General features: G+C 47.6%; 1 long non-coding RNA gene across 1 annotated transcript; it reads right to left on the minus strand.

The window, feature by feature from the left end:
• Positions 1-1620: 1620 nt before the first annotated feature.
• On the minus strand, positions 1621-8817 carry LOC141743148 (uncharacterized). The gene is made up of 3 exons (XR_012586967.1): positions 8796-8817; positions 4364-4444; positions 1621-1638 (listed from the first exon to the last, which is right to left on the minus strand). It is a non-coding gene; the product is annotated as an uncharacterized LOC141743148 (long non-coding RNA).
• Between the last annotated feature and the right edge of the window lie 11933 nt (positions 8818-20750).

Raw genomic sequence — 20750 nt, forward strand, 5'->3', positions numbered from 1 at the left:
GCTTTCTGCAAGGACCAGCAATTTCACATAAAAGCAACAAATGCTGCACTTCAAAATGTTCTAACAGCTCAGGGAAGAAAAAAAAAAAAAAACCAAACAGAAAAAAAAAGTCTTTCAAACAATACACTCAAAGCTATTTGAAGAAATCACTATACTATGGTTTTTTATCTATTGAAAGTCATAAAAGTCATAATTTTTTCCTCTGTGTTGAAATAACTGCACAAATACATGGTAATAGGGGTCGGGAGTGGCCGAAGCTCTGCTGGCGTGGAGCGGCAGTGGAGGCGGACTCTGCGTTCCTCTGCCGTCCCGCAGCTCCGTGGCCGTCTGCCCTGCAGAGAGTCGTCTGCAGCACGGAGTGCGTGAAGGAACCCAACTGGTGAGGGCAGAAAAGGTCTAAAGAAGAAAACGTTAGTGGCTGCTGTACAGTAAGCAATTGTGGGGCACAACAAAGGGTGGTTTCCCGCCTCCCCACCGTCACCACAGCTCGGGCAGCTCCTGAAGGCAGCCCTCCTGGGAGCAACGCGTCTGTGTCGGGTTTCTCCCGAAATGCACCCGTCTCCCCAGGCTTTGCTGTCCACGGTTGGGCTGTGCAGGGCAAGGGACAAAGCGATATCATCCCCTAAGGGAAGCTCCTCTGTCGCATAGCCGCAGCGCTGGAGGTGGGACATGCTGACGTGGGGTCACTGCGCCACTTCCAGCCTGTTTCACCAAACACAGTAATCCGTGGCAGATGATGACACTTTGGACCTTGTTGAGCCTACCCCCGTGACAGATTATACTTACATAGTCTTCAACCCTATGTTTGCTGGCAACGCGCTTTGGGGTGTTGCGACGCTGCTCCAGCCCCCAGCCCACGCACAAGGTGGAGGGTTGTTATTCTGTCCCCAGCTGCCACCGCTGCGGCGTCAGCCAGTGACCCCCAACCACGGTGCGGCCCCCTGGCACCCAGGTTGGGACAGGGCAGTGGCAGGGACAGGGACAGACAGCGACAGGCTCCACCGCCTGGCCAGAACAGCCAGCAGGCCAAGTCCACAGCCCCTCCAGGGGCTGCAGCACATCTCCTCATTTCCTGATGACCATAATTACCCTCAACAAGCCGGAAAACAAAGGCTGACAATGACCAGTCTTCAAAAGCGAGACAGCTTTCACTAGACAGGGGCGCAGCAAGAGTGTGTTTGGGTCTTTGTGCCCTCCTTGGGTGACGAATGTTTCCCTAAAAATCCAGGTCTGGCTCGGTCCAGCTGCAGTAGGAAACACGTGGCACCAACAAAGAGTCCCTGTTTGGAGCAGGGACTCTCAAAAAAAACCCCAAACAAACAACAAACTGTGAGCACTATAAGCATAAACTAATGCTGTTTATGGAGACACCTTTTTAAGCTTAGCATTTTATTTTTCCAAATACTTCTATTAGTAATTTGAAACGCATTATTCCTGTTAAATTTTCCGCTAAGAAGCTCGTGTCCTAAAATGTCCTGGCAAATGAGAGACACAAGGACTATACATACAGCGGTAAAAAAAGTTCTATTTAAACTTCCAAGCAACCATCCAAGGAGACTGTTCGGAGGAGCGCTCTCCCCTGAGCCTGCTACAAGCTATTTCAAATTCAGCAGCTCCACGGCACATTCGAAATAAACACTGGAAAGGAAAAAAAGATGAAAAAACTCAGGCATCTGCCTTCCAAAAGGCAAAAAACGGTTGCAAAGTTCTTTCTAGCCTGTATGAAAATATTTCACACCGCTACTCTGACTCATGAGAAACACTGGCAGAAGCCTCCAATTTAACCTTTCAGAAAATGCTGTTTCATCAAAAAAGCATCTGCTGGGAATATGTCAATATAGGCAAAACTATTTAGGGAAAAATATGTGAAACAAACTATTTTTGTAAGAAAGGAATGATGCAAATTTATAAATACTATGCAGAATCACAATAGTTAAAATCTAAAAATATCAAAAATAGGGTTTATCAGTATGATTCTTCTTACCAATAAAATGTAATAATGTCTCATTTTTGTATATACCCATATATATAAAAATTCATAGATGTATGAATTTAATGGAAGTTTTAAAGGTATATGTTTCAGTTCTGATTCAGAAAGAAAAAAATGTTGTAAATGTGAGGAATTTCTGTAGAACAAACACTGAATTTCCAAAAGCTTTTTTCTGCAGACCCAAGCTTAGATTTTTGTGAGATGTATTTTCTATTGCTAAATGTTACTGTTAAGATTATCTTGCTGCACACTTTAATAAATTGCAAATTAACTTGTCTGCGAAGTCAATGGTGGGTTTCTCTGTCTGTGGACCGCAGCGGGCCAGCAGCGTAATGAAAACAGGGGCTAACATTGCACATTTGTACTTGGAGTGTATATGCTTTGAGGAAGAATAACAGCATCTTTTTAATTTTCCTTTGAAAAGGTCTCTGGGAGACAATCATCTAAGAAGGAAAACCCAGCGGGGTGGGGACAGGATGTGCCTTGGCTTGGTCAGTGTCCTCCTGCTGGCCGGGCTGTGGTGGGATGATGCGTGGTGGGACCCAGCCATTCACATGGTGGGTTCTTCTGAGCAAATCCATCCCCAGGCCGAGTGTGGACCTGTCCTGCCTGTCCCCTCTTTGCGGGTAGCATGTGTCTGCTGTGGCATGCCCCCAGCTTTTGGAGAAGAGCCAGTTGCTGTATCAACAGAGCCGGCTAAAGGAGCTCCAAAATATCCTTTTTACATCAGGTGTCAGTCCATGTCTAATGACTCCTCCAAAGCAAAGCATTGCTCAGATCACAGAATCATAGGATGGTTAGAGTTGGAAGGGACCTTAAACACCACCCAGTGCCACCCCCTGCCCTGGGCAGGGACACCTCCCACCAGACCAGGTTGCTCCAAGCCCCGTCCAACCTGGCCCTGAACACCTCCAGGGTTGGGGCAGCCACAGCTTCTCTGGGCAACCTGGGCCAGGGGCTCACCACCCTCATTGTGAAAAATTTCTTCCTCAGATCTCATCTAAATCTCCCCTCTTTCAGTTTAAAACCATTCCCCCTCGTCCCATGGCTCCCCTCCCTGATCCAGAGTCCCTCCCCAGCTTTCCTGGAGCCCCTTTAGGGACTGGAAGGGGCTGGAAGGTCTCCCCGGAGCCTTCTCTTCTCCAGGCTGAACCCCCCCAGCTCTCTCAGCCTGTCCTCACAGCAGAGGGGCTCCAGCCCTCCCAGCATCTCCGGGGCCTCCTCTGGCCCCGCTCCAACAGCTCCGTGTCCTTCTGCTGTTGGTGCCCCAGAGATGGATGTGTGGTTCAGCCCCTCTCGCCAAGGCCATGACTCTGTGGTGGCCCCGGCGGCAAGCAGACCCTGGGAGCAGCAGTGATGCTGCCTGGGCATGGGGCAAATGGAGGAGCTGCTGCTGCGGCACTGCAGGATCTCTCTCACCCTGCAGCTCTGCCACGGCAGCGAGGTGCAGAATAATGCAGCGGGGAAACCAGTCCCACGTATTTAAAAAGTTCTGATTGCTGTATTTTATCCGACCTTGATAGTAGGAACAGATGGCTTGTTTTGTATAACAACATATTGAAAAATAAGTCTCAGAAATAATTAGTGTCATAAATAAATTTCTCTGCCTTGGGGCTCTGGGTTTGATTAGACAAAAGTCTTAGTGGTAACGATTGCCGTAAAGATGAAAAAGCACAACTTTACCCTTCCAGCAGTTAATACCAGTTGTGTGGCCATAACTGCATTCCCCACACCGGGTTTCATTGTCCCCTGGAGGCAGGAGTTTCAGAGCACCGACAGCGCAGCCCGGAGCCTGCTCTGCCCTGCCGGGAGCCCCCAGCTCGGCTGTCGGGGCTTTGTTGCTGCTCACGGATGTTCCCACCTCCAGGGAGACGGGAGAGCAGTGCTGGGCAGAGCCCTGAGGAAGAGCAGGAGCGCGCCTCGCCTCCCATTGCCCGTCTCAGGAGCCAGCAGCATCCCCAAACCGCAGACCCCACGGCCACCCCACGTGAGAGCTGTCAGGCATTTTCTAATTACTTTTGGTGACTTGAAAACTTTGAGACAAAAAGAAACAAGGATGAGAGTAAAGGATATGTTCTGCGTGTAATGGTTAGGCAGTTACCCATACACGGCTGAATATCGTAAAAATTTCCTTTGAAGTCCCTGAACTTCCATTTAATCCTACATCTCCAGGATTTCCTGGAGCCTGATTTGGCTTTGCCAAATCAAAGCTCCTGTATATTGGCCTGGATTCTTGCAACCAGAAATGTCGATTCATCTGCTGGTTCGGGTGAAAGTTTCTGCAGTTTCCAGCGCTGAGGGGTCCCCAGAGCTGACAGCTGCAGGCACAGGAGAAACAGCCTCGCAGAGGAGAATTGCAGTGTTCACACTTACCATAAAATAGCCAGAAAGAACTCAGCACAAGGTTTTCTCTGTAGTAGATCAGAAGAAGGGTATTGAAGAGCTCCACGGTATCTGCGTGAGAGAGAAAATTAAAAACAAAGAAATAAAGGTAATTGGTGACTGAAGCGGTGGTGTGACACGGGGCTGCTGCTCCCCCAGGGACCCGAGAACCTCTTGAGTTTACTGGCGTCGTTTCATCTTTCTTTGAAGTGGTTTCCCCGCACAGCTAACATCAAAGACAGACATCTCCTGTTCCTTTATTTCTTAAAGGGTCGCAGAGGTAGATAACTAACAGCCATCAATAACACCAATTTATTCCCGAAATCCCCGATGACATCAAAGGAGGATGATTCCCTTTCCAGCGCAGCTGAGATCACCGTGTACTCTCCTGGGAGCCAGGCTGCTGGAGGAGAGGGGCCACGCCGTGTCCTGCCCCCCCGGCGGGGCTGCCCCGGCTGGGGGCAGGCTGGGACCAGCGGGATGGATGGAGACCCCGTGCTCCGTGGAGCGGCCGCTGCCAAGAGCAGCTGCCCGCCTGGAGCTGGCTGGGCTGAGAAGGCGACTCACAGCTCACCCCTTTCGCCAGCTCAGCGCGTCCTTTTCTTCACCCAAACTCCTCGCAAATAAACGACCTGCATTACTCCAAACTCCTCCCAAATAAGCAACCTGCAAACTACTTTTTCCTCGTCAGCCCCAGCACTGTCACATCCGTGCTCCGACTCGGTGACTACAGGGGGAAATGTTGGCTGCCACGGCCTCACCGACCTGTGGAAGGTGGCCGTGCTCCCTTCCAGCCCCGCGTCCGCGCTCGTTGTATTTCATCTCCGCGATACGCTTTTGGGGCAGAACTGTCTTTACCCTGGATACCCCAATGGACTCCTCATTACCCACACGTGGTTTGCACCCCGGAGCAGCGACACTGCCGTGTCCGTACTCACAGCACCCTCTGCCCTGGGTTTCGGGGTGCCCCAGCCCCCCACCGGTGCCTGCCAGTGGCCGGGCTCCCACACCCCCCACGGGACCACGGTGGGGGCCCGACTGTCCTCAGCCAGCGGCGGCAGGGACAGGGGTAACGCAGGTGTACGGGATGGGTGCTTGCCAGGTACATAACACACTGCAGCCTGCTTTCATGGACCCAAGTGTAATTAAGAAAGACACGCATGAACAGTAGTCATAAGGAAATAAAAAATGATTAGACAGTTTAATATCCTGACTACTGTTCCTGCCTGCCGCTGCCAGAGCTATTCTGCTACGTGGACACGGTAAAAAAAAAAACCTATCAGCACTGAAAATTGATGAAAAAAATGCAAAATATTTCTTATCACAGGTGGTTGCTTTAGATTATTTATCACAACAAGATTTCAGAGGGTCTCCTGGGGACCTACCATCCTCAGATACTCACAAACCAGTATTAATTCCAAACATTATTAAGACACATTTAAAGCCCTTATTAAATGCAATCAAGTCTGATTTAGAAAGACTGGGAAGGTAAACATAATTAAAATGAACACACTGCCTGGAATATAAATTCTTTTTCATCCAGCATTTGAGAGTCATATTGTGAGAAAATTAATAACCTTAAGCAGTATTTTTTTTTGTGGCCCACTGAGAAAATATAAGGTTTGGTTACCCTTGCTAAAAACTTTACAGATTCTTTTGAAGAGGGATCCTGAATCCTAAATATGATTTTACTAATGCGGTGCTTCCTCCCTGGGGTGCTAGAGCACATAGTGCACTCGAGCAGAAAGTTTTAGGATGACTTTAATTGAGAGTCACCAGAAAAGGAGAAGAGAAAGAGATGGGGAAAAGTGAAACTTACTGCATCGTCTTTCCACCGCTGTATTCAAACCACATGCACACACAGCCCACACCGCAGGTTGCTGCACAGCAAATACGGGAGATGTTTTCTGAAGGCTTTTGGGCAGTGAGAAGGAGGGGTGCAGGGCCAGGGCAGCAGCAGAGCTTGTCACTGTCTCAGCCCGCAGTGCTACCAGCCAGCCGTCTCCCACCGCCTACGGCAAACTGTGCAGGGACCAGGGAGCACTCCCAGGATCACTGACACGATGATTTCAAGTAATTTTGAAGGGGGTGAAGGACAGAGAAGGATGGTGGGAAGAGAGCGGACCCAGCCAGAGTCATCCAGAGCACGACTGCCCTTCCCCAGCCTCAGCTTCTGACGGGGTGGGATGCCCTGAGAAGCACAGAGCAGACACCAGCAGGAGGAGATGCTCTGCTCCGCTCTGCCCGCGGCTGCCGTGCCCGACTCACACGGCCCGTGACCCTTCACGTTCGATACTGCCACCAGTGACTCTGCGGCCACCGCTCTGCCCTGCGGAGAGCGGAGGAGAGCGCTGGATGACATTGCAACGTGGAGGCTGATCAAGCCCAACGGAAAGCCATAGATGCTGCCAGCTCTTTGACCATCAGCCCATGTCATGGCCAGGCCTGGATAATGAGATTCACAGACAAGTTTTTCCGGAGTGATTTGTATTATTGTTTTAGTTTTCTTGTTTATAAAACAGTCAAGAGTTGGCAGATGGCAGTGAAGGCAAACAAATCTACTTCCAGTGGAAAACAAGTTAATTTCTTCACTTCTGTATTTTTTGTAAAGTTATTTTCTTGAGAGCTGCTGGATACAAGGCAGTAATCCCTCCTTAATCCATCATAATGCCATTTGTTGAAAGTCCTGTTTTCACTGCTAATTGTGTTTCTGGAGCTAAACCTTGACACTTTCCATCAGCCTGACTTTCAAGGGAGTGCAACAAGCGCGGGGTTAATCTTCCAAAGCCGGTTTAATGTCCTCTGCAGTGACCACAGCGGGGTTTGCCCCTGGGCCGACCCGCTCCTGGTGTGCAGGATCTGGTGTTACAGAAAAGGTAATTCCTTCCTAAATCCCCTGTGTACAGAGCTCCCAAAAGTCTGTGGTGATTAATTTACAAAAAAAAAAAAAAAAAAAAGGAAAAAAAAGTGTTAAATCATTAGTTGTGATGTCTATGGGAAGGGAAAGGAAAGGAAGGAAAGGGAAGAGATCATGAACACTATCCAAAGTTGGCTTCCTAAAATGTGCTTTACATTGTGTTCCTTCTTGAGAAAAAACCTTTAACATTAAAGATTCTCTCAAGGGAAAGCATCAGGAAAAGCGAGTAAGAGTGCCGATAAACCCACTATATCTGTGTATTTAATCAAGGACTTAGGATTTCGCATTTGTGAATATTAATTTCACCTCCTCTTCAGGAATCCAAAAATGTCGCATACTCATGTGTAACTGTCCCGCTGCTTGTAAAATGTGCGTTTCATGTTTTAAAACAACTTTTTTTATCATGCTTCTCCCAGTCTCACCTTGCTGTCTGTGCTGATGCAGACGATGAGACAGCCCTTCTCAGACTTCGCTCAGTGCTCAGCGAGCGTGCCCGGCATCACTGCGCCCAGCATTCATTCTTTACATCATGCTGAGATACAGCTGAGACGTATAGAAACACTGAATATGCGCATCATAATGTGCATAATTTACCGCGCAGGTTTCTCAGAGATGTGTCTGTGTTCTTCCACATTTTGGTTTTCTCCTCTCTGTATTCGTTTTCAGCTGTCTTTGCTACCCATCTATAGTCCCCCCATTAGGGACTCAAGAAGTAAAGACAAAATAAGATTAGAAACAGAATTTCCCATCAAACCTGTAAATAAAAGTTTGACTTGAAGTATTTGTATTAAAAGGAAGACATGAATTTCTTTTGGCAAACCCTTTCAGATTTTATTATGAGACATTATGGTCACGTTTTGACCATCTGCCTCATCCAGTTTCTAACGTCTCGTGAAGTTCTAGGTGGGCGTCCATTGCCATTACATCTCCCAGCTTCGCACGGCAACCAGGAATGCTTCCACAATACTGACGTATAACATGGCTGGGAAGATAGCTTTTGAACAAAGCATCAGACTGCCTCTGTGGCTATATCAAGTAGGACCAGTTGCACCCGTGGCCCTACAGAGAAGGGCTATAACGACAGACAGGCAGGTGCCTGACAAGCAATAAAATGCTGGACTTTATCACTCCAGCATTATCCGAGGTCAGCAGGATGGATTTCATTGCCGGCTTCACAAAGTCATCTCACAGTTTGAGAATTTGGTCACATTCCAGAAGACTGGGAAAAGGATAACACAAATCGGCATTTTCAAAACAGAAGATCAAGCCCCTTTCTCATTCTGTGGAAAACCAGTAGTTTTAGTACTCCCAGTTTTAGAGTGATGCTATTGGACAGCTACAGCATGCATCAGTCCCCAAATAAGAGACAGCTAGTTTAAAGTCTGCCCAGGGTGAAGCACAATCTGCAATCTGTACGCTCTTTGCTTTTTTTAAAGGAGAATGACTGGGAGTAAAAGGAATTTATCACAGAATTTGCAGGTGCTTTTGGCTCAATGCATTACTTACCAGGGTGGGACGTGCTACTGCCATGTTGGCGTCACAGGACTTCGCAGTGTGTTATCTCAGGCACCAAGTCATATCAGAGCATTTATAGCAGTTCTAACTAGGGCTGCTTCGTTTGGGTGCGGTTCAGAAAAGAGCAATGAAGCTTGCACTGACCGGCGTCTGCTCACACGCACCCAGCGTGGGATGTCAGAATGGGCCGGGCACCTGTTGCTCTGCCTTCGCCGCTAATTGCTTCTCAGTTAAATATTTTTTTAATCAACACTGTGCAAAGTTGTATTGATTCTTTTTTGATATATTTTCACAAAAGCTGAATCACAGAATCACAGAATCACAGAATCACAGAATGGTTTGGGTGGGAATGGACCCAGAGAAGGAAGGTCATTCCGGGTGGGATTGCAACTCTCCCTGCTACTGAACAGATGTCTCTTTGCAGCATTAGATTTATGTACATTAAAAACAATATTCTGTAATAGTAAGGATATAAATATGATAAATTCTGTACAGTTTTGCTAAAACATTGTGCAAAGGCCATCATTTTACACCTATGCACTGTAGTTTCTACAGTATGGGGGCAATGGTACACACCAAAGACTTGCTTAGACTGCTTTTGACTTACAGAGCCTCGGCTCCTGCTAGCTGATGTCTCTTCTCTCCCTCTCGGCATCAGTCATGAGTGCCAAACCTGTTGAGAGTGCCATTCAGAATTTGTTTTGGTTTGTGACCACAAAAACCAGAAATTTTCACATTTCCATGCACACCTCAGGTCCCGGGCACCAGCTAAACCAAACACCCACCTGTAACGAGGGCTGGGGCTGGGCCGGAGCCGCTGGAGCAGATGCCACGTGTGATGACAGTCCTGGAGAGCAGACACACCTCTCGCCTCTACCTGCAGGAAGGCACCCCACACCCAGGAGCCAGTCCCTGCCTTTCATCCGCAAACCTGCTTTTTTGCTTTTAATTTGCTTGATTTTCCTTATCCCTTCCGGAGGTGGGGTGAAGAAAAAGGCAATTTCATCAAAGTGTTAACTGCGATTCAACATCTGGAAGGCAGGTCCTAGTGCAAATTAACTCTTTGATAATGATGTTCCGGAAAACTTACAAGGATTTACGTTGGTAATCCGTGATATAGATTAGCATGACTTTGATGTAGCTTCGGGGTCACTGTAAAAAGGAACGGAGTAATATTTTTCTAACTTAAGAGATTACAGACACAGCACTGTGAAATACGAAGAAGAGGACGCACTAAAGTGCAGAGTGCAACCCAAACTCACCTTCAACCGGCCCATGAAATTGCAGGCATGGTCAGTGCGCTACCGCCATCACAGCCCCAGAGCAGGTCACGGTGCTGGTTCTGCCGCCCGCACTCCCCAGTCCTCAGGCATTGCCTGCGCACTGGCGTGGTTGTATGTTTATAGCTGTCTCGATGGATCTTTCTTCTCTGTATTGTAAAAATGTCGTGACATCTGAAAAAGATTCCAGTCTCAATCTGTTTAAAATACTTTCTGAAGTTTTTAAAATTAACATCTCAAGGAAATACAACTCTGAGGATCCAGAAGATTTTATTATGGCTAATCAACATTCAAACATTGCCTATCTCAGTTTTAATTTGTAGTATAAAAGATTTACTTTTCACAATGGAAGAGTACTTTACAACGGAGAAGTGAATTATACTGTTTTCTTACCATATATTTCTAACTTTCTTGGAAGGAAATGTAACAAAATTGCACCCCGAGCCATGAAGCACGCTCCACTCAGTCCCTGGGGCGAATTCCTAACCTGTCCCTCCAACTGCCATCCCTGGTCTGGGACCGGCCACAGCCCTGGGGGGCTCCTGGCCAGGCCGGGGAGGGACAGGCAGGGCCGAGGCGACGCTCGCCCTTCTGGAGGGGGTACATAGAAGAGGCCAGGAAAGGCATCTTACCTGAAACTCCTTGGGGGCCGTTTTCGTCCCCTCCCTGGACTCTGTTTTCAGCCCTATCGCTGCTTTTAGAGCAAGTCTTTGTAACGTCAGGAAAAAGAAAGAAGCGACTGAGACAGCCCTCGCCTTTGCCGTCTCTTGCAATTTAAGATTCAGTACTCCAGAAGCGAAGCCAAGGCTGAACTTTCTGTGCAGAAACAATCCCCAATGACCAAACATTCTGTTTAGAGAGAGAACAATCAACTTTTCTTACTGCAAGGACTGCAAAAAGCCATTTCTGAGCCTTCTGTGGAAAAAAAAAAAAAAATCCTTTATGCCGTTTTCCCATCATCCACATGCATCCTTTGAAACATAAGATGGAAATAAAATGAAAAAGAAGCCCTAGCAAAATGATATCCATTGCACCGAATTTTGGGTTCTGCTAAACAAAACAGAAAAGCACGAAGACAAGAAGACTTCCGATGCATGTGAAGCATCCTCTTTCGAGATTTTTTTAATCTTTTTGGTTTCAAATTGCTTTTTGTTTAATTTAAAAACACTGTAGAATATAGTTGGCAGTAAAAATGATAACTCATAAAATGTTTTTGAGCAAGAAGCTATTTTTTAGCGGCAAATCACATCTTTGTGGGATTTGTCAGAATTTTATTCCCCAGGTTTTATTATCAGTAGAAATGAAGGCAAATTTGAAATGTATGGATTATTTGGGTAGTAAAATTCTTCGTGTTTATATTTCTAACAACCCCTATAGCTAGGGACTATTTGTTCTATCAGGTGCTAACCTTTTTTTTACATTTTTCACTTGAACAAATACGTGCATGTTACAAAAATAACGCGAGGCAGAGATTTTCTAGAAATTCCTTCACCACCTAGGGAAAAACTTCTCTCTTTTTAATGATACAGGGGAAAAACACTTCCCTTTTTCCAGAACACATGCCATGAAAAAGCATCTATCATTTCTTTCAGTTTTTCACACCCATTTCTAAGCAAAGGTGACTCTTTATTACTTCTTTTGTTTCAGGGAACACTTTCTGCAGACTCGCTCCTGGGTTCTTCTTTTACCCCCATTGATTTTCCATTATTTGGCTTGAACTGATTCTTGTTATCTGAGGTCAGTGGTGAGCTTTGCTTAAAAATTTATATCACTGTATAGCTTTTGTTTCTTTCTGGTTTATATCCAGTTCCATCTGCGTTATTGGAAGTGTTTCTTGCTGGCTCTTTCTCCTTTCTCTATTACTTTTGCTTTGGTTTTATTTTTTCTTCCTTGCTTTTTTTGTCTTTCTGTGTTTTCATCTCTGACATGCTTTTTCTATCTTTAATTTTTTTTCTTTTTCTTTTTTTTCTTTCTTTTCCTTCTATGTTCCTCTCGCGGTTCTTCCTTTTTGCCTTCCAACTTTCAGAAGCGAAGATGTACCCTTGCCCCCCCAAATCAAGCCCATTTCCGCCTGCACAGACCAGTGCCCCCACCCCACCGCACACCACCCCGCCGGGACCCTGGTGCTGGAAGACGGTGGGAGTCTCTGCTGTAAATAAAGGGGGGGGCTACAACCCGACCGCGTTTACCTTACAAAATCAACAGAATTGCTTCGGGGTTATTTCGTTAGAACTAAGGCTGCATTTGTTTTGAAACTTTCCTTTTCGCCTTTTTGTATCTACTTCCCATGACTAGGCTTGCGATCCCTGGGAAAGCGTAACAGCGTGTATGAATCACCTTGTTTTCATGAGGTCCCAGAATAGCGTTTGTAGCAATTAAACTTGGATTGAACCCGGCTCCTTTCTTTTGCCTATGGCAAAGCTAAACCACAGATGCCAAACAAATTTGCATTAATGAGTTATTTTCTTGTGAGGAAGAAAATATAACCTTTTTTGGTTGTTGCTATGCACACTCATGTTTTGAGAAAGCAACAGCTTACATTGCCTAATTATGCCAAAATAACACAGCGAGGAGGGGCAGACGCCAATTAACTTTATTTAATGCCAGTTATCAGCGAGCAGGGGACGGGCTGGTGCTGCCGATAGGCTTCTGCGCTGAGAGATGCCTCTGGCCGCAGCTCCGCAGGACGGAGCCGCTCTCGCCCGCAGCGGCCACAGCCGGTGCCCGGCAGCGCCTGGCCTGCCTCGGAGAAACTGAAAATGCATTTGTAGTGCTCACGGAGTGTAACATAACATGGCACCCATTCTGAACCCAAAGATCCCATCAGCAGGCTAATTACCTGCTGTGTATATACTAAATGAAAAAAAAAAAAAACCAACAAAACCAGTATTGCAGTCATGCTCATTTGATTTCACAATGAGAAAGCTTTCTTGAAATACAATTACATTTTAATGAGTTAAGTATATAAATGCATAAAGTGAAAATTCCCGGGTAACAGGATTTCGCCTATTCCTACAAGCGAGGGCAGCTCGCACAGCACGCGCGAGTGCTGCGGGCACGAGCTCTTGAGTGATTTCCATTGCCATGGCCATAATACTGCAGGTGTAATTAAATGCAAGCAAAACAGACACAGCTGAGACTAATGAAAGATTTTTCCATATGCTTTGGGATAAGCCTGTGTTTCCTCCATATTTCTCTTCTCATTTTCTTCCCAGAAAAGCAGTTCTTGTGGCCAGTTGTTCCCAGTCACCACTTTTCTGTATTTGGTGAATATTGATGCGGTGCCACTAGTTCTTATCATGTCTTTTCCTGTGAATATCAAACCTGCTTAGTACTGGGTATTTTTAGTAATGAATGTGATGACTTATTATTGTTGTCATTTCTGTGCTTGAAAAAAAAAAGTAAACAGAAAGAACTAGGACATCGAAGCGTTCAAGGCCAGACTGGACGGGGCTTGGAGCAACCTGGTGTAGTGGGAGGTGTCCCTGCCCAGGGCAGGGGTGGCACTGGGTGGGCTTTAAGGTTCCTTTGAACTCTAAGCATTCTGTGATTCTATCTTCCTGTTGGAGGACTTTGAGTAATGATTATGTTAAGTGACACTGATAGTTCTGCTGGTTCCGAAATACTCTACCCCACCAGGTGCCAGGTGGACTCCTTTGAGAGCAATTTAAGTCCTTAAGCACTATTCTGACTGAGCAAACAGAAAGCTTTGATGCAAGAAATTCCTGTGCCATAGGTGTGTGTTAGCAACAGCTAATGAGGTAGGATCCGGTAAAACAAAGTACGCTGTGTGTTCAGTCACAGTTACTCAAGTCTGAAGAGAAAAATCAATGCTGGGCTGAAATATCAGCTGTCAGGCTCCATAGGTACGCAGGCTGCAGAGGGCTGGACAGAAAAGAGACAGATGGGGTGGTGTCAGCGTGCTTCCAGAGGCTCCTCCAGCATCCCTCGCAGCAAAGGCGGTTTGTTGCATGGAGGAGAAAAATGGGGAAATCCGCTGACTTTTTTTCTTACGTGCCTTCTTAAAAACAACAGAGTGTAGAAGCACAGCTGCAACATTCATCAAGTAGCTTCTTGTCAAATGAATTAATGGAAGTCCCTAGGCTACTCGCCCTCAACATGTCAAGTGTTTTGAAGTCCTCTAAATACTAATGGAAGAAAACCTTTGTTTAGTGTTAAACTGAGCTGTCCCCTGCATGTTTACTTTTCTCAAGTAAGAGTAGAAAAATAAAATAATAAAGGGGGCACGTGCGTTACGAGGCTTACAAGTCTCCAGGACTCCCTGAGAGTTGAAAAAGTTTTTCACTCTTGCTGCAAAGATGTATGAGTGATTCTTTGACCTAATTTTTAATTTATAATTTGTCCTTTGGCTCATTTAGAAATATGGAGGGAGAGGAACCAGAGGTAATTGGCATTTGTAGATGCATTTACTATACAAAAATATTGAGTACAATACTCACAGAAAATATAATACAACATGATGTAAAGCATACATATGTGATGTGTGTGAGCATGAAGTTCAGATTCACCCAGGGACGGTTAAGAGCAGGTATATCTATCCATAAATACCTTGATTGGAGAACCTTATGTGTAAGATAAAACTACACTAGAATCACATATTTGCGTAGGTAGGGGAAGCTTTCGCTGACTCCTGGTGATCTCATCATCCTGATCTCATCATTTTCCCCTCCTTCTGCAACTTTCCCCCCGCCCCCAGACTCCGCTGTCTAGTCTGCAGACAGGGAACCTGTACTGAGAAGAGGTTACAGAGAGAGGAGAGGGAATGTATGTGCTTGGAGCTGAAACAAGGCAGAAAAAAAAAGCAAAGAAGAGCTGCTTCAGAGAAAAGTGCAATGTTACTCAGAAGTAAGGTCATCTGTGGTCTTTTCACCACACTTCTGGTTTCACTCAAGATGCTTTTTGCTAGTGGCTGTCTTAATTCCTGATAGATGAGAATGCTGTTCTTCAGAAGTCTTTATCAGTAACTATAGAAACTCTGGTTTTCCCTAAAATCACGCTTGTTTCTTGCCCTGAACAATTTAATGTAGTAGCAAGTTCCCCCAGCAAACTGTAGATTGTGCAAAATGTAATTTGAATTTCATGTATTGTCTTTTGGCCTCTGACACATCTCTTCAAGCCCTACATGTTTTAATCACTTCTACTATATTCCCCTTCTCCTTGACTCTTTTAAAAACCACGTGGCTTCTCAGTCTCTGCTCATAGGAAAAATGTTTTTTTGCTGCTTCTCCTTTTCATTTTTGCTGTTGTTTTGGGAGCTCTGCCTTATTGTCATGAGCCATCTTCAGATTCTGCCAAGCTCTCATGTGTCCTTCAAGACCTGCAGACACGAAATGCAGAAGCAGCCACGAGCAGCACACAGGGCTTCCATTTACATTTAGCTGGTTGTAGGACGGAAGGCAAGTGTGTGTGCAAGGACAAAGACAAAATGAATTGGTGGGGCAAGAAAGACCAGTCATCAGGCTGGAGGAGGCATCACGGGCGATGAAGGGATGGAGACCAGCCCTGTGGGGAAGGACCTGGGGGTGCTGGTGGGCGAGAAGCTCAACATGAGCTGGCAACATGCCCTGGCAGCCCAGAAACCCCCCGCAGCCTGGGCTGCATCCCCAGCAGCGTGGGCAGCAGGGTAAGGGGGGGGATTCTGCCCCCCTGCTCCGCTCTGGGGAGACCCCCCTGCAGTGCTGCCTCCAGCTCTGGGGCACCAACAGCAGAAGGACACGGAGCTGTTGGAGCAGGGCCAGAGGAGGCCCCGGAGATGCTGGGAGGGCTGGAGCCCCTCTGCTGGGAGGACAGGCTGAGAGAGCTGGGGGGGTTCAGCCTGGAGAAGGGAAGGCTCCGTGGAGACCTTCCAGCCCCTTCCAGTCCCTAAAGGGGCTCCAGGAAAGCTGGGGAGGGACTCTGGATCAGGGAGGGGAGCCATGGGACGAGGGGGAATGGTTTTAAACTGAAAGAGGGAAGATTTAGATGAGATATTAGGGAGAAATTCTTGGCTGTGAGGGTGGTGAGCCCCTGGCCCAGGTTGCCCAGAGAAGCTGTGGCTGCCCCATCCCTGCTCTGAGAAACATGGTCTGGTGGGAGGTGTCCCTGCTCATGGCAGGGGGTTGGGCTTGATGGCCTTTAAAGGTCTCTTGCAACCCAAACCATTCTGTGACTCTATGATGATTCTATGTTGTCAGGAATATCCTGGTAGAGGAATGAGATTTTGAGGAAAGATGAAAACAAGGCCATTTGACGTATTTGATTAGCACAGAAGGTACTCCGTGTGCGTGCTTTAAAAACATGGGAAGAGAAGACAGCACAATCAGTTTCAGTAAATGGGAATCACACAGCTAGATCACCGCCCCTCCAGGGATTTACTTCCTTAGTTCTGTTAATGCCTAAACCAGAAGCACTCTGGCTACCTCGCAGTGTCAGTAAGCAGCACGGTGAGCCATCTACCCCATCTCGCATGCAAAGCATCAGCTTAAGGTAACGGACGTTATGCATATTCCTGACAAGTCTCCATTAATTCCCATATGAAGCCTCCATTTTAATTAAATTTGTGAGCCATGTTAGACTGGTAGTCACTGGGTTCAAACGGTAATCACTGACTGTGCTATTTATTATGCAGTAAAGGCTGTACCGGGAGGAAAGACTTTGCAAGTACTCTTTGCATTTCAAATGAAGAGAAGAAGCTGATGGAGACAGTCTGCGATAGATTTACACAAACACACATCCCGGAATGGAGCAGGACCAGAGACCAGCGTTATTCCTCTGTTTGTAACCTTCCTGACCACTTTCGTAAGTGCTTACAATCCTGTATTAAAAATAGCAGGCACGCAGGGCTCCCCCGCAGCCCTTGGGAAGGACTCACGCGAGCACCAGCAGTGGCACCGGCCCCGCGGCTCGCAGGTGGGCGGCTTTCCAGGGAACGCTTTGATTCAGTGGCCTTTTTCATGGCTGCATCCAACAGCTCCCTTACGTCCTTCTCCACATCTCTGTCCTTCCCGAGGGTCTCCAGGTTATGGCAGATGTAACAGCTATTGCTGGTAAGTGCCTGCGCTTTGTACAGGTGGGTGTCACCTGCATCTGTCACTGCTGTTCTCAGGTCACCATTATGCCTCAATAACATTCTAATGCATTCTAACTCCAATCAGCAATAGCATTGCAACTTTTGTCATCAGCAGGTTGAGCTCAACGACTGTCTTTTAAGCACCAGAATCACCCATGACAATACTACGATGTTTTCAAAGACCTACTGTGAAGAAACTTTACTCTTCACACCCAGCAATCTGCTGTTTTCCTTATCTTCTTCCAGATCAGTGAGGCTCAGTTTTCTCCAACATAACTAGTAATATGCTTTCCTGAAGTCCATGGAAAGTCCATTTGCTTAGAAAATTAGTTGTTCTGTCAGAGAAAGCTGTCAGGTGCAGGATATATCTTTTCTAAAGTGTATTTTCTTCCAGCCACTCTTCCTTTTTAACTCTGCCTTCAGTAATAGTTTGTTGGCTTGCAGGCTGTTGAAAACAGATTAACAAATTGGCAGTTGTATACTTGTTTCTAACGGCAATGCAAGTGTTTTATAGTTGTACTATCTCAGTTGATTCTGGACCAAACCTAAGAAACCTGCCATGAAGCGGGGGAAAGCTGCCTCAGGTCACACACAGTGGGGCAGGGGGGGGGAAGGCTGAAATCCCAGTCCCGCAAGACCCCCGCTTCCTATGGTGCCTCTCTTGTCCCCTGTAGCTTGTCTCATGAGTCGAGTGACTCCTGACTCACACCCACGGACTCCGGCTGCCTGTCCCCTTCATCTTGTCTTTGCTGTGCTTTCCATTTTTTCTTTCCTATATTCTATCATTTTTCCTATTTCAGAGGCTTTCACCATTCACTTGTTTTCCTGAATGAAGAAGGAAGCTCCGAGGACACCTTCTTTGCCAGGCCGGGACACGCCGTGTGCCAGGTGAGATGCCGGTGGAGCCAGATGCCCGCCACTTGGCAGGGACAGGCAGCCAACGGCGCACTCAGGCTCTGCGCACCCCCTCCGAACCAGCAGCGCGGTGTTACGTCAGGAACCACACGTGTCAGATTGGGGGTGATTTTCCAAAGTCACCGCGAAAGCAGAACAATCATGGAGTGATGGAGGTATGTGCAGCCTCCTCGGGGCAACGCTTTGGTGTCTGAAGGATGCGTCAGCTCCCAAGACTTCCCCAGGCTCCGAGGAGCGGAGGAGACATTGCTCTTGCAGTTGTCTCCCAAGCAGCTGCGGTGACCAGGGCAGTGGTGGAGTCGCCATCCCTGGAGGGATTTAAAAGCCGGGCAGACGTGGTGCTGAGGGACGTGGGCAGCGTTAGGCTGATGGTTGGACTCGATGATCTGAAAGATCCCTTCCAACCCAGACCATTCTCTGATTGATGATCGTATGACTTGCAGAGCTGGCGACTGCCAACAGCCCCCGGTGCCCGCCGGTGGGAGGACGAACCCCGATATGGCTGTCCCCGCAGCGGGGCTGGGAGCCTGTGCCTGGTGGGGCTCCTTCCCTCGGCACTCGCTCCTCGCGCCCCGTGAAACCCCCGCTGCCTTTGCTCGGGAACAGACTCAAGTCAGCACTTTCTCCACCACGCTGCACGGTAATTTTCCTGATCCTCCCTATATTTAACTTTTCCCCTTGGACTAAAACGGTGTTACAAAAAAAATTTCTGTCAGCTGGAAAAAAGGAACAATGCCTGGCTCAGAGCCTGTGCTCAGCAGTGAAGAGTCTGCAATTACCGCACACACACACACACACACAAAAAGCCCCAAAACACCAGGAACAAAAACAAAGCAAAAATCTTGTTCCAATTTCTCAGAGATTCCTCCTTGCAGTTATTTTTCTCACAAGGATAAGCAATATAACAGGGAAAGAGACCTCAAAATAGAGAGCAATAGAAAATAAAATAAATAAAGTGAAAATCCTGAAGTCTATTTTGCCTGCCAGAACATCCACTGTTACAACACGATTGTAGACAGGCAGCAGTGCCCACGGTGCATGAAAGTGCTTTGAAGGAGACTGACTCAAATTTGGAGCTGGGTCTTAAAACCGCCTGTCGCTCCCCGCTCCCGCCTGCCAGGCTGCGCGAGAGCCTCCGTGACGCACCCCGGGCTCTGCCGGCGCTGGGACCGAGCACTGGAAGTGGCTGGTGTCACTGCTGTCCTGAGCCCGGCAGGCTCCGAGCCGCCGGGGGAGGGACTCGGAGTGGCTGGGAAGCACCACTGTCTGCCCCACGGACGCGGCACAGGCAGCACGCTGGCACAGTGGAGTACATATTTCACTTCTCCCACTTTTGGTCCATCTTATCTGCTTCTCTCGGATTTCGGCATAGGCATCGCCAGTCATCTTGGGAAAGGCAGCGTGCCGCATTCTCCGCTTGTTATTGCCACTGAGAAATAATCGCTCTCGCTAGACCTGCCGTGGGCTAACATTGCAGCCAGGGGAGCTGCAGGAAATGTGCCTTCATCAGATATAAATGCATAAGTAGAAAACAGGCCACAATTTTTGCGTGACTCAGGGCGATAGCAGTATACTTACGGAATCACAGGGAATAGTGTAGGAGGGACCTTGAATGTAATCTCGTCTGTGTCCTGATTCCAGAGCATGATCAGCCGTTCCTAAAGCACTCCCGTGGATTTGCTTCTGCTTGCACTAGACATCTCTGAAGAAAGTCATACATTTAGGCACAAAGTCTGCAAAACTCCAGGGCAGAGAGTTAATCCCCAAAGAAGGAGAGCTGCCATGTCCTGAGCGTCATCCCCTTGGCTGCCCTCAGGCAGCACGCCATACTGGTGTCCCCCATGAAATCCCTCTTCTCCCACCAATTTCCTGAGCGGTTTCCAGACCTGTCCTGCCAGTCCCTGACACCAGGGGCTGACCTGGTGGGACTCCACGACGTCCCATGCAGAGGCATGGCCAGGCTGACAGCAACCCCACCGCCCTGGGGTCCGTGCCACACATCCTCCTCGGCAGCCTGGCTCCCTGCGCCGGCCACCCCTGCACCCCGCCATAGGTGACGAGCTCCCTTTCCCCAGGTTTCCGTAGGAAAAGCAGGCCCGTTTGGTGGCCCGGAGGACTGGGGCACAGTCACTGGGGAAAGCAGGACCCAACTCGTTTTTCCGCTGCAGACAGCAGCTGACCCCCCCCACCCACCGGGGGCTTTGGCCTTTGCTGAGCTCCCATGATCCTGATTTTTTTCTTCCATTTTTAATTTCTCATCCCCTTCTCTCTTTCTGGTATTTTAGTCCAAATCCTTACACGGAGTCATTGAACTGTCTGGTCAATGCCGCGCAGGTTTTTCGTCTCTGTCTCTCCTCTTTTCAAACCAGGTTGAATCGATTATTTATATTTTGTAAACTGAGATATAGACCCCATGAAACGTTAAGGTTAGCGGGAAGGAGGAGAGGATGTTTAATAAGAGCAGAGCTAGGAGGCAGGGAGCCATGCAGGGAGCGCGGGGCTGGGCTCTGCACAGCACTTCGCTTGATCCGTGTTAGCTGCAAAACCTTCAAGTCTGATTTAAAAAAAAAAATAAATGAAAGAGGAAACTAAACAGAATCAAGTAAGTTGGTTCCCAGCTGGGTTAAACATGCAAGCGCAGCAGCTCGTCAGAAGCATATTAATCCCAGCTGAAGGACTGGA

This window comes from Larus michahellis, chromosome 4 (genome assembly GCF_964199755.1).
Source record: "Larus michahellis chromosome 4, bLarMic1.1, whole genome shotgun sequence".
NCBI classification, from domain to species: domain Eukaryota; kingdom Metazoa; phylum Chordata; class Aves; order Charadriiformes; family Laridae; genus Larus; species Larus michahellis.